We start from the raw sequence: 15,220 nt of genomic DNA, 5'->3' as shown, positions 1-15,220 counted from the left end.
ATTAAGTTATGCAATTTCATTTTTAGGGTTTCTAAAATTTAAATTTGATTAAGAACATGTGTAGGAACATGAAAATTAGGGCTTTTGAATTCTATGCATGATTTGATGAAATAGAAACCTTTTGCACCGATTTAATTGCATAAATTTGGTCTGGAATTATGAAATCTATGATTGAGTGGAGATTAAAGCATTTAGGAAAGGGTGTTTGCAAAACACTCGACACCGCCGCTGAGCGGTCACTTGGACGCTGAGCGGTGAACGTCAGGTTTTGAGTGGTTGATTTATTTCTGATGCAGGGACGCTGAGGGGTCTTGTTCTTCCCTCAGCGTTGGACAGTGCTTGATTAGGAGTATAATTGATGATTTAATAACCTTTAATGATGAACTTCTGTGGTTTTATGAACTTCATTTTATGTAGGGATGTCGTCATCTTCAAGGAGGGTGAAGACTGCTGGGAAGAAGAGGAAAGAGCCAGAGAGACCGAGAAGATTCTATTCCCATAGGTTCCTTTCTAGGAAACATGAGGAGCATTATGTGATTGTTTAAGAGAGAAGACTACTGATAGAGAGGAAGGCTATTTTTATTCTAGATTTGGCTCCTGAGTTTGGGTTGGAGATTGAGAGAAGAAACTGGGAAAAACTGGCTACATATCCTACGCCAGCTAGTATTGAACTTGTGAAGGAGTTCTATACAAATGCCTTACCCAAAGGAGGAGTGCCGATAGGGAGACACACTAGCTATGTTAGGGGGTAGGCCATCCGATATGACCTCGATACTATCAATAGCTTCTTAGGCACTCAGTGGCTAGGTGAGTAGTGCCAGTTTGCGTTGAACTTAGGGGAGTTTAGAGAGTATGAAGAGATTGAGAGGGTTATGTGTGTCCCTGAGAGGGAATCTACTGATGGATGTCAATGCTTAGAACAGGGGTTTTATCTTTCTCTTTTGTACTTTGAATTTTTAGAATAGGTTGAATTCTGTTGAGTAGTGTAGGTGTCTATGCTTTGCTTGAACACCTTTTCTGATTATGGTTTGACTTGATTGTTATTGCATGATAAGTCTTCTTAATGATGATTGGATGTGGATGATGATTGAGTCTGTGTTGCATGCTGATATACAAGTGAATTGTTCACTAGCTGTGTGAACAGATGTGTGATTTATAATTGTGGTTATGATGCTAAGAAGGGTGTATGAATGATGATGGAGAAAAGCATAGTTGTGTGAGGTATTGAGCTTCAGAGTCTTTATTGGTATATGTGCTATTTATATGGAAGCATGAATGATATTGCCTGAATCTTTATGATTGATTGAATTTCATGTGTATGTCATATGATCAAGGCCATTTTTGGAAGCCATACTTAGCCAAATATTTACCCAAAGTAAAGAGAATATGTTTGTTCTACCCTTTTTGAACCCTTGCCTTGAAACAGGATGAAAACCCTTGCTTTGAAGGTCTTTACCTTGAGTTGGGTTGAGAATAATTGTATGATAATAATAAGGTTCAAGTTTGGGGTTGTCGGGGGAAATTGAAAGGCAAAAGTAAGGCATTGAGCTCAAGTGTTGAATTAAAGGAAAGCATGAGAAAGAAAAAGAGAAGAAAAGAAAAAGCATGAAAAATGAGCTCACTGTAAAAAAAAAAGAAAAAAAAGGAAAGAAGTTGGGAATGAGTGAATTGGTTAAAAAGATAGTGTACTTGAATTTTGAATGTTAAAATAACTCTCTTAACTCAAGGATTTTGTGTTCCAGAAGAACCAATTTTTCTTGTTAGCCCAGCCTCATTATAAGCCTTGGAAAAGTTCTTGTGATGACATTTGTATGTGAGAATGTTGATTAATAACGGTCTAAAAACCGTTATTTTCATACTTAAATTTGATATTAAAACACACCCTTTATGGCTTAGAATGAGCTTAAAATCCAGTAAAACACTTAGTTATGTCTTGTGAGAGTCAAAAGTTGGTTTTAGAGATATTATGCTTGTTTTTACATTAATTTGCAGGGTTTTAAGGTGAAATGAAGATGGAAGTGAAGTAAGGAGGACTAAGACCCATGAAAGAAGGAGAAAAATGATGAAAAGAAGGGTTAAGTGAACCGCTAAGCGCCAGAATGGACCGCTGAGCGTTCAGAGCGATTAGAGGGAAACCACTCAGCTACAAAACTGACCGCTGAGCGGTCAAAGCGGCTAGAGGGAAACCGCTGAGCGGTGAACTTAGGCGCCTGAGCGATTGTCTGTTTTTATTAGCTAGATTCTGTAATCTTTCTGTTATCTTTTTGGGCCTATATATAGCCCCAGTGCGAACCAAAACTTATTCTTTTGGCAGAGAGAAACGTCCAGAGCTATTCCACATACCTTGGAGGAGGTTCTTTGGATGCTTAGGCTCCAATCTTACCAAGTTTAGGGTTATTTCTTTTATTCTTTCATCATATTTCATCTAGTTTCACCATGATTATGGTGAACTAAACCCTAGNTTGTTGGGGAACAATATAATCTTTTGAAACTCTCATATATCCAAATTCTTATTTATTTTATATGCTTGCATATGCTTGATTTATCAATTGTTGGGTTCTTCACCTTTGCTTAATGCTTTTATCGTTTAACTCATTCGGTAAATGTTGTTTGTCTTTATTGATACGAGGACGTACAGTAATGTCATGAACTGGTGTTGAATTCCTTGATTATGTTAATACCACCTAGGGATAGGGGTAGGACGATCAATTGTATTTTGCTTCCGCTTATCATGTATTATTAATTGCTAGGGGAGGCTAGAGATAGCAAGCTAGTAATTAGTAATAGGCTCTTTTCACCAAGGGATTGGGTTAAGGGTATACCAAGAAAGTTTGCATGACAATATGATAAATAAGCTAATTAAATAAGAAGAGTAGATATATGAGGGTGGATAAGATGAAATTGTAAACCCCAACAACTCCACTCATCCATAGTTTCTTAAAGCCAATTGAATCATTGCATTTGCGTGTTTATTTTTGTTCTTTGCATACACACCTCAATTTAATTCTTTTCTCAAGTCTTACACGATTTGTTTACATGAAAAGTAAGGCATTGACCTCAAGTGTTGAATTAAAGAAAAGCATGAGAAAGAAAAAGAGAAGAAAAGAAAAAGCATGAAAAATAAGCTCAATGAAAAAAAAAGAAAAAAAAAGAAAGATGTTGGGAATGAGTGAATTGGTTAAAAAGAGAGTGTGCTTGAATTTTGAATGTTAAAATAACTCTCTTAACTCAAGGATTTTGTGTTCCAGAAGAACCAATTTTTCTCTTTAGCGCAGCCTCATTATAAGCTTTGGAAAAGTCCTTGTGATGACATTTGTATGTGAGAATGTTCATTGTAGTAGATGAAGGGAAATTTTGTTTCATGTAACATGTGAGTAGCAGAGAGATGGAGTGAGCTCTTAAACACTTGCTTGGAGTGGATTGATAAATTGTATGACTACATCTTGCTTAGTTGATTGATCATTCATAAGAAAAACATTTATTGCAAAAGTATTTGATTATGTGAACTAAATTGAATAGAAGCATGTATGCATCTTGATAAGATTCCACTGAAAATCTAAATTGAGTAATTACTTGTTGTGAGAAAAATGAATTTTGGGATTGTTGAACTATTTTGATAAAAAGTGGAAAGCCAAGTTTTGTCCTGTTTGCTTGAGGACAAGCAAAGTTCTAAGTTTGGGGTTGTGATAACGGTCTAAAAATCGTTATTTTTACACTTAAAATTCATATAAAAACACACCCTTTTTGCATTGTTTAGTCAAAAGAGAGGCAAGCAAAACACTTAGTTTAGTCAAAAGAGAGGCAAAAGTTGTTTTTAGAGATATTATGCTTCTTTTTGCATTGTTGTGTAGGATTTGATGAGATTTGAGGATGGAAGTGAAGAAGGGAGGACTTAGACTCAAGAAAAGAGGAAAAAAGGAAGAAAAGAAGAGTCAAGTTAATCGCTCAGCGCTATTTCCAGCGCTGAGCGCTAGTTTCGAAGGTGAGTCCACTGAATCTCACTTGAGCGACGCCGCTGAGCGTCCAACGATTTGGAGGCAAACCGCTGAGCGGCGAAATGGAACGTTGAGCGGTCGGCGACTTGGAGGCAAACCACTGAGCGGTCAAATTAAGCGCTGAGTGCTGGAATGTTGGGCTTGAGCTTAAATTTTGTTACTTTTATGCGTTATAAATAGCCCCATTGCGACCTTCAGAGTAATCTTTTGGCAGGCAGAGACGTCTAGAGCACTTCTACACTCCTTGGAAGCGGTTTCTTGGATGCTTAGGCTCTAATTTATCAAATCTAGGGTTTACTCTTTCATCTTTTCCATTAATTCCATCTAGTTTCACCATGCCTATGGTGAACTAAACCCTTTGTTGTTGGGGAACAATGTAATGCTTTTGAAACTCTTTTATATTGAAATTCTTATTTTATTCATATGATTGTATTCTCAATTGTTGGGTTTCTTATCTATGATTAATGCTCTTATTCTTTAACTCATTCGATAAGAAGATATTTGCCTTTGTCGATACGGAGACGTACGGGGAAGTCATGAACTGATAGGAATTCTCTTGATTAAGTAATACTTCCTAGAGATAGGGGTAGGACGACCAATTGTATTTGCTTCTATAATATATTGCATTACTAATTACATAGGGAGACTATAGATGGTAAACTAGTAATTAGTGGTAGGCTCTTTTCGCCGAGAGATCGGGTTTAGAGTAGGCTAAGAAAGTTTGCATGACAACTTGATAATAAAGCGAATTTAATAAGAAAAGTAGATATAAGAGAGTGGATAAGGATGAAATTGTAAACCCCAAGAACTCCATTAATTCATATCTTTTCTTTTCCAATTGATTCACTTGCATTTGCATGTTTATTTTCATTTTGCATAGAACTACAAAATTATTTCCTTTTCAATCTACATGAAAGATAAGGCCTAAGAGTCCTTTGGGAGAATGATATTCGGTCTTACCATTTATATTACTTGATACGATCTGGTACACTTGCCAGGGGCTTAACAATTATTGTAATTGTATGTGAGTACTTGGATATTGTTTTATCCAACAACACATTTATACTTGGGCGTCTGGAAATGATCTATCCGTCAACGCTTTTATAATCGGGCGTTCGGATGGCTATCCGTCAACGCTATCATAGTTGGGCATCCGGATGGCTATCCGTCAACGCTATCATAATTGGGCGTCCGTATGGTGATCCGTCAACGCTATCATAATTGGGCGTCCAAATGGCTTTACATTAATGCTATCATAGTTGGGCGTCCGGATGGTGATCAGTTGCCCCCTAGGGTGGTGTACCCTAGTTCACTTAGATGCGTCCAGATGTTGGTTTACCCGTCAACGTGTTCGAGGTCAGTTGCCCCCTAGGGTGACGTACCCTAGTTTAGTTAGATGCGTCAGGATGTTGATTTACCCTTCAACACGTTCGGGGTCTGGTACCCCCTAGGGAGTGTTACCATGTTCTTTTGGCTGACGTTTCTTCGTCGTCCTTTTTGTTATCTGCATTTGTCATATCGGGTAACACGCAATATTTTGCATAGAATGTGAACTGACATATTTCATTCAAATAATCTAAAAGAATAACAGTACTATGAATAAAGGAAGGGAGTATGGGTAATAAACAATAACAGTATAACTTTAACTGTAATAGAATTTAAGATGCGTTGCATTCCAAGTGTTTGGGTAGCCCTTCCTTTGAGAAATTCTAGGCGATATGCTCCGTTCATCAAGTCTTTGAAAATGCGGAAAAAGGTCCTTCCCAGTTTTCTGCTAACTTGTCGTGCGCTTTATTTTTCCTGGCGTCTCCTTTCTTGTGCCAAACGAGGTCTCCTTCGATGAAGTTTTTGGGCTTTACCTTAGTGTTGAAGCATCGAGTGATTAGTCAATTTTGGGCTGCATTCCTTTTCATAGCTACCTCACGCCACTCGGGTAAAGTATCAAGGTTTATGCGTAGTTGTTCCTCATTAAGATTCATGTCCTGAATGTTTCGCCTTATAGACGGTTCACCCACTTCAATTGGAAGCATTGCGTCTGTGCCATAGGTAAGGTTAAATGGGGTTTCTCCAGTTGACCCATGCGATGTGCATCTATAGGCCCACAATACTTCAGGCAACTCTTCTACCTAGAACCCTTTAGCTTCTCCAAGTCGTTTCTTCAACTCAGACACTATTGCCTTGTTCGCAACTTTGGCTTGCCTGATCATTTTTGGATGCTTGATACCTAGATCTCTGAGGAAATCTTCTAGTTTCCGTTCTATGAACTGTCATCCGTTATCTATTACAATTTTGTGTGGTATGCCAAACTGACATATCAAATGCCAGATGAACTTTTGTAGTTTTTGAGCACTAAATACTGCTAAGGCCTCCGCCTCTATCCACTTAGTGAAATAGTCGACCGCTACTAAGAAATACTTGCATTGCGCTTTTCCTACCGGCAAGAGTCCGACGATGTCCATTCCCCACTGTGCGAATGGCCATGAGGAGATTATTTCGTGAAGCTCTTTTGGAGGGATTCAGAAATCATTTTCGTGCGACTAACAGGTAATGCACTTACGGACGAATTCTGTGTTGTAACATTTGTGGCAAATATTTCCAGCATTGGTTTGTCGAGGGTAGTCTTGATCACCGAGGAGAGTTGTGTTTTCTCTCAGGTGTGCGTCAATTTAGATAGGATATCTGCTCTGGAGTTTTGCATTCTGGCACATGAATGATGTTAAAACTGGGAAAATCTTTTATAAGATCAATAACCTTATGAAAGTAGCGCAGTAAGTGGTTATCTTTGACTTGGAAAGTCCCGTATGTGCCCGACTACCAATTGAGAGTCCATCCGGCATTCGAGGCGGTCAATCTCTAATTCCCTGGCTAGAATTAATCCGGCAATCAAGGCTTCAAACTCCGCCTGGTTGTTACGGAGTCAAAAATTGAAGGAGAGTGCCTGCTCAATGATGATACCGTTCGGTCCTTCTAATACTAAGTTGGCTCCTCCGCCTCTTTTGTCTGAGGAGTCGTCTACATTCAAGTACCACGTTGGTGTGTCAGTTGACTGTGGCAGTTCAGCTGCGGAATCTGCCAAATGTTGACCTTTGACAGAGCCTTGTGGTTCGAAGCGTAAGCCGAATTCGGATAGTTCTATCAACCACGCGACCATTCTTCCTGATAGGTCGGGTTTCCTGAGCATCTTTGCGACCAAATGATTTGTACGGACGACTACCTGGTGAATTTGGAAGTACGGTCGGAGACGTTGTGTCGCTGCTAAGAGGGCCAAGGCTACCTTCTCGATCTGCGAGTATCGTTCCTTCGCCCCTTGCAAAGTTCTGTTGACAAAATATATTAGCTTGAAGTCTGAGGTTTCCTGATTGAGAGCGACGCTCACCAAATGATTGGATGCGACCAGATATAGTTGCAGGTCGAACCCCTTTGTCAGACGAGCCATGACTAGGGGCCTAGTGAGGATGGCTTTGATCGTGGAGAAAGTTGTTTCACATTGGTCGTCCTAGTGATGTGGGACACCTTTCTTCATGTTCTTTAGGATGGGCTTGATGTGTTCTGCCAGTTTTGGGATGAATCGCGACAAGGATGTGAGGCGTCTGACTAGGCGTTGAACCTCCTTTAGTTTGGCGGGACTCTTAATCTCCAACACTGCTCAGCACTTGTCGGGATTGGCTTCAATTCCCCTGCATGTTAGCATGAACCCTAAAAATTTTTCGGCTAGGACTCCGAAGGTGCATTTTGAAGGATTCAAGCATATATTGTAACGCTTTATTTGTTGGAAAACCTCTGTTAAGTCTTTCAGGTGTTGCTGGTGTGAGTGACTTCGTACAACCATGTCGTCTACGTATACTTCCATGCATCTCCCTATTTGATGATGAATGATTTTATCCATGAGACATTGATAGGTAGCTCTCGCATTTTTTAGATCGAACGACATTACCTCATAACAGTAGTTGGCTCGTTCAGTTATAAAGGTTGTCTTTTCCTGGTCTAGAATGTACATTGGGATCTGGTTGTACCTTGAGTATTGTTGACTCTCTGGCAAGTGTACCAGATCATTTCAAGTAATATAATTGGTAAAACCCAATATCGTTCTTCCCAAGAGACTCGAAGGCCTTATCCTTCGTGCAAATTGAAATTGTAAGACTTGTAAATAAAATTAATTGGTGGGAATGCAAAAACACAAAATAAACATGCAAATGCGGTTGATTCAATTGACGAGAAAAAGACTATGGATGAATGGAGTTGTTGGGGGTTTACAATTTCATCTTATCTTCTCTGTCTTATCTACTCCTCTTATTTAATTTGCTTTGTTATCTAATTGTCATGTAAACTTTCTTAGTCTACCCTTAACCCGATCCCTCGGCAAAAAGAGCCTATTACTAATTACTGGCTTGCTATCCCTAGCCTCCCCTAGTAATTAATAACGCGTTAAGAACAAAAGCAAAAACAATTGATCGTCCTACCCCCTATCCCTAGGTAGTATTGCTTAATCAAGGAATTTCTCACCAGTTCATGACAGTATCGTACGTTCCCGTATCAATAAAGACAAACAACAGTTATCGAATGAGTTAAACGATAAAAGCTTTAAGTGCATATGAGAACCAAACAATTGAAAAATGATGGAAGAATGGAAAAGCAAACCCTAGATAGGATAAAGAGGAGCCTAAGCATCCAAAAGATCTTCTCTAAGGAGTGAAAATTAGGTTTGGTCGCCCTCTTCTGTCAAAAGAATGATTCTGAAGTCGCAATATGGTTATTTATAGCTGAGGAGCGTCACAGAAAACAGGCCCAAGCCCAGTAGACAACCGCCCGGCATCACACCTATGCCGCCCGGCGGTTTACCCATAATCACGCCAAAGCCCAGCAGTGGGTTCCACTGCCGGGCAGTTTGCCTTTTACCACAAAACCGCCCAGCGTCGTCGCCTGGGTGTCAGTCAGTGGCTTCTCCTCGCATTTGGCCGCCCAGCGGTGGATTTTGGCGCTGGGCGGTTCCTAGACTCTTCTTTTCTTCATTTTTCATCCTCTTTCTTGAGTCTAAGACCTTCATCTTCAATCCCATTCTTCACTTTCATCAAAGATGCTACAAAACAATTCAAAACAAGCATAATACCACTAAAAATAGCTTTTGACTCTCGCCTGACTCAATTTATGTGTTTTGCTTGATTCTAAGCTCATTCTAAGTCTTATAAGGGTGTAATTTGGTCTCAATTGACAAATGAAAATAACTGTTTTTCTATCGTTATCAAGTATGCATCCAGGAAGCTTAATACGACGTGCCCCGAGGCCCCGTCCACTAGTCGATCAATGCTCGGGAGAGGATAGGAGTTTTTTGGGCACGCTTTGTTGAGGTCAGTGAAGTCAACACACATTCTCCATTGGTCGCTTGACTTTTTCACCATAACGACATTTGCCAACCAAGTTGTGTAGGTTACCTCCTGGATGAATCTTGTCGTGATTAATTTATTGACCTCTTCTTGTACGACTTCCCTTTTCTGATCACTGAATCTTTGCTTCTTCTGTGCTACCAGTCTTGCTTCCTTGAATATGGATAGCTTATGCGTCATGACACTTGGGTGGATTCCTGGCATGTCCACGACACTCCATGCGAATAGTCTGGCATTGGCTTTCAATAGTTCGGTCAGGTTCCGTTCATCACCTAGCTCAAGATCGGCACCAATGGTGGTCGTTTATGTCTCGCTCCTACCCAAAACGAACGACTTCACATCTTCCAAGGGTTGGATTCGGTCATTTGTATTGACTCTAGGATCTAGGTCGACCACTATTGTTTTTGGCCTCCTAAACCCTCTTTTAGAGACGTAGGGGGCAATCTTCAAGCCGGCGACGTAACATTGCCGTGGCATTTTCTGATCTGCCTTTACTATGCAAATGGTCCCTCTTTCTAACAGGAATTTCATTGTTAAATGGGGGGTAAACACGATCTCCCCAAAAGCATTTAAACAGGGTCGTCCGAGGAGGGCGTTATAAGAAGTATTTGCCTCCACCAATAAGAATCGTACTCTCAACTCTATCATTTCTCCACATGTTCCCAACCGAGTCCTCAAGTCGAGGTATCCTCGGGTGTCTACTAGTTCCCCTACAAACCCCATTATCTGTTCGTTAAACGGGGCTATTATATCTTCTAACAATTCCATCTTTTGGAATGTCGTCCAATATAATATATTAACCGAGCTTCCTTGGTCGATTGGAACTTTTCTAATGTCGTATAACGCTATTTGGGCAGTGATCACCATAGGGTCATCTTGGTCGGGGTCCGGGGCGTGGAAGTCTGCGTCGGTGAACGTAATGTCCGGCATGGATAAGGGATTGTGACTTACTGTGTGAACACTTCTTAAACTCCTCAGACATCTTTTTTGAGCCGAGGATGAGGCTCCTCCTCCAGCAAAACCTCCAGAAATGGTATCAATTCGACCTCTAACCGGTCTATCGCGCTCTTGTTCCCGGGGGCGACTTCGGGAACGATTTCTCTGACAATCGTTCCTTCCAAACGGCCATTCGGGACTTACGCGTATTATTTCCTTCCTAGGAGAACGTCTTCTTTGGTTTGCCTCTTCTTTTACGAATTGTCGGAGGTATCCTGCTCGGATAAGCCTCTATAACTCGTCTTTGAGTACATGGCATTCTTCCGTGGTATGCCCCCGGTTTTCATGAAATCGGCAGATCTTGGTTTCGTCTGTGTCTCTGGGTGAAGGTCGCTTTCTGAGGGTGATGAGGTTGGCTTGTAGAGCTTTTTCAAGTATTCTTTCCCTCGGTGTGTTGAGATTTGCGTAGTGATCATATCGGGGACCTAGGGGTATGGGTAGGTCCCTTCGAGGAGGTTTTGGACCCAGGTCTCCTTCGCGAGGTCACTTTGTTTCTTTTTTGTTTCCATTTGTGGGGGCCTCCAACTACTACTTCCTTCGCGAATTTCTCTAGTCCTCCATTTGAATGAACTTGGTCATTCTTTCCTGGAGTTCTTCCATCGTACTGGGTGGCTTAGCATACAGATATTCTGAGATGTACCCTGGTTTTAAGCAATTAGGCAAATTGCTGATGATTAATGTATGGTTGACGCCTTTCACTCGTCTCGCTGCTTCGTTGTATCTCTACATGAACGCTTTGAGGGTCTCGTCTTTCTTTTGTTTGAGGTTAACAAGCTCGGTTGGGGTTACCTTTTGCTTTCGATTGATTGCATATTGTTTCCTGAATAAAGTGGTGACAATGCCAAAGCAATCTATTGAGTTAGGAGGAAGGGTGTAATACCATTCTAATGCCTCACCTTTCAAAGATCGGGAAAAAGCCCTACACTTGATTGGATCACTTCTGGAGTAGAAGGTCATAGAATCGATGAAGTTTCTGATATGATGTTCTGGGTCCGAGGTGCAGTTAAATCTTTCCATCGGTGGCGGGGGACGATCAGGCATCGGAGCTTGCATAATAGCCTTTGTCAACAGCAACAGGTTGGGAGACCGACCGATTTGCAAAGGCGTTGGCTCCGTGTGAACGCTTTACTCGCGGTTCCGACTTCCCTGGTTGTTGTTCCTGTTGGTGCCGGACATATCAGGTGGAGGGCACTATCCTCTCAGTACGACAATCTCCTCAGCCTGTTTCTGTTATAATTCTTGTTGTTGGCATATGGTCCGGGCCTGCTCCTCCATTGGTGCCGCTTACGCCGCTATTTGTGTCATTTGTGCTTCTAACTGAGCTTGCAGTTCTCTGATCATATCTCTGGAGTTGTTGTTGTCCATATTACTTGTGGTCACCATTGGGAGTCTTCAAGCCTCTGGGCCCTACGGTGGGCGCCAAAATGTTTCGGTATAAATTTTAAGGACCGAAAGACTGACCTGGATGACGCGATTTTGTCAGTTTCTAGTATCTGAATTTCTCCAATCGCTCGCTCGTATTGGTTGTTGACCGCTCGCTTTACTTCAATCTTTACCGTCTGGTAATCTTCAAGCTTTGACCAAAGGGTGAGATACCTACAATGGCACTCTGACGCTCAAGTTAGGCGTGTGGTGGAAGAACCTCGTTCTTAACTGAATATTTAGTGAAGGGTTTTCACTATTTGAGTAGTTTTTTTAGTGTGATTAGAACGTACCTGGCTTGTGACCTCCCTCCTCTATTTATAATTTGTCTCATGAAATATAAACAGAGTTAGTATAAAAACAACCAAATGAATAAAGACGATCTTACTTGCATGTTCGTTCCAATATTTCTGGCTTTATATCCGTTATATCTTTAATTAGATATCCTTGAATTATTTTATCCTTAATTGGGCTTCTTGGCCCAATTTGATTTAGTTGAATAAAGACCGGCCCAATCGCGTCTTACCTTGTTCCGTGTCTTTTTCTGTTTCTTTTACATTCACTTTGACTGGATCACTCGATTTTATTGCATCACCTTCAATCATAATATCATACCGTAAATAGGTAATAATATTAAGCATTACTTTTTTTATGATATTTTTATAAAATGTTTTCTTATTAGTTTTTAGTATCAAAATAATTATATTTTTTAATTTTCATTTTCAAATAATTATTTTATTTCTCCTTTTCATAGTATATGTGACATAGATAATAATTATCTTTTGGAAGAAATATTGTGATTTTTTTATTATTTAATGCTTTTATTTTAAATGCTACAAATATTTATTTAATTATAATTAATTTATGGATTAAATATTATCCATTAGACTTCATTCCTAAATTCAATAAGCTAAATTATGAAAATATACAAGAAAATAACACATATAACACATTATTATAGTAATAATGATGATAATGTTAGAAGTGGGTTTTAGGGCTAATTCAACCCCACCCTCACGCCGAGTTATATACATCTCGAGCGTGAGACTATATATTAATGGGTGGTCCGATAACGACCTAATAGCAGGTGGAACAATATGCCCAACAATATCGCTAGGATAGGCTCTAACCATAGCTCTGATACAATGTTAGAAGTTGGTTTTAGGCCTAACTCAACCCCACAAAACCGGCTTGTAAGGTGAGTTCTGCACCCCACTTATATATATATTATAAATTGGCCTTATCTCTAGTCGATGTGGGACTTCCAACAGATAATAATAATTCTAATTTCATACATTTCTTGTTTTCTTTTATTGTCTTCGTTCTTTCTAGATTATGGATTTTAACATGTTTGTTACTTTAAGTACATGAATTTCTAGAAAAGAAATAAAAAATAGATATTGAGCTGTTCCAAAAACTTAACACTTCGTTTTCAAGTAGTAACCAACATGTATACATGACAATGTTTATTATAAATCAGTGAAATCATTTTATATATAGTATATGTCAATTGATGATATGATACTATTTTGGAGTAAATTTTGGGACCGAGACACTGACCTGGATTCTGCTGCTTTCTGGTACTGGGTCGCTTGGCTTTTTCGATTTTCTGCCACACATTCCTCGAACCGTCCGTCGCGCTCCAAACTCTGACCAAAAAGGGGGGGTACCTGCAAAGGCACTCTGACGCTCAAGTTAGGCGTTTGCAGTAGGATGCTCTCATCTCTTAGCAAAGCAATGCTCAGAGTGAGGTGATTTGATAATAGAGTTTCTGTGTGAGGATGATGAAAGTGGAGAATGAGACGAGTGTAAAACGTACCTCGTTTGGAGTCTTTTGCTCTTTATTTATAGGCCTTGAGTTAATATAAGATTAACAGAATATAAACAGAATAAAATATAAACAAACTTACTTGTTTACAGACAAACAACTTCCTTTATATCTCTAATTAGATATTATTTGATTTTCCAGTATATATCTTTAATAAAATCCCTTTAATGTTGGTGGTTACAGGCCCAATAAGAATGTGAGCCCAATAAAAATTGGCCCAATTACGGCCCAGTATAATGGGTGACTCAGTTTCTTTTGTAACTGGGCGTTTATTTATCATAACCGACCGGTCCTCGACCGCTTATCGTACATCATCTCCCCCAAGTCCGAAGGAAAGATAAGGGTTCAGTCTGGCTTGACTGTAGGACTTTTACGAGTGCTGGAGAAGGTAGTGGTGGATCGGTGTTATAACCGTGTGCTATGAATGTTTGTCAGTAGGTGAGTCCAATGGATTTGTTCACTTATTAATGTGTTTTTGGAACGTTATAGATGCGCTATCGTTTCATAATCATAGAAATAATTAGGTATTTCCCACTTTGAGGGTAGTGGCAGAGTCGCTAAAAAGGAGCCGTCAAATCATCTGCATCTAACGGTAGGGGTTACATGGCAGTTTCGTAAGTTGTACGCATTGATGAGAAGTTTCCTCAGGTGAGCTTAACCGTCATAACCACATTAGCATTGTTCATCCAGGCTCTGAAGCTTTTCAAATTTCTCCTCTCCAAAGCGTCTTTGCGCTAGGTCTTCTTCCTTTACCTAGGTAATCATGGCTTCTTTTTCTCCTGTTTATTCATTGTCTGACAGTGAGGAAAGGGGTTGCGATGTCGTGCCGGACGCACAGACTCAATCTGGGAGTTCTGCGTCGTCCCTTCTTAGTGGGGATAGTGTATTTGTAAGTGGTGGAGTTGTCGTCGACGGCCCTGAAGAGGGTTGCTCGTCATCTCTGTTGGACTACCAGTGGAACTCTCATGAGGTTGACAAACACAATACGGTGCTTTTGAATAGGGCTATATTATTGGAATGGGTGAATAACAATTGTGTACTTAGAACCTTAGGTTATTGACGAAGGTTGAAAAACAGTTATTTTCATATGTCATTTTAGACCTAATTACGCCCTTTACTACTTAGAATGAGCTTAGAATCAAGCAAAACTCAATAAATGAGTCTGTAGAGAGTCAAAAGCTGTTTTTAGCGATATTATGCTTGTTTTGCATTGTTTTGTAGCTATTTTGAGGAAATGAAGAATGAAGCTAAAGATAAAGGTCGTAGACTCAAGAAAAGAGAAGAAATTTGAAGATTTGAAGAGTCGACGCACCGCCCGGCGGCAACTTACACCGCTGGGCGATCCAGGGCGAGGAGTAAGCACTGGCGTTGGCACTGGGCGATTTTGAGGGAAACCGCCGGGCGGTGACCCTTGCCGTTGAGTGGTTTGGAGGCTTATGGGAAACCGCCGGGCGGCACACTTATTCCGCCGGGCAGTGGTCCATTGGGCCTAGGCCTGTTTTCTGCTGCGCTTCTCACCTATAAATACCCCTATTGCGAGTTCATAGTCATTCTTTTGACAGGGGAAGACGACCAGACCTAATTTTGCTCTCTGGAGA

Source organism: Vigna radiata, unplaced genomic scaffold, assembly GCF_000741045.1.
Source record: "Vigna radiata var. radiata cultivar VC1973A unplaced genomic scaffold, Vradiata_ver6 scaffold_276, whole genome shotgun sequence".
NCBI classification, from domain to species: domain Eukaryota; kingdom Viridiplantae; phylum Streptophyta; class Magnoliopsida; order Fabales; family Fabaceae; genus Vigna; species Vigna radiata.
This window is presented reverse-complemented; position numbering follows the sequence as displayed.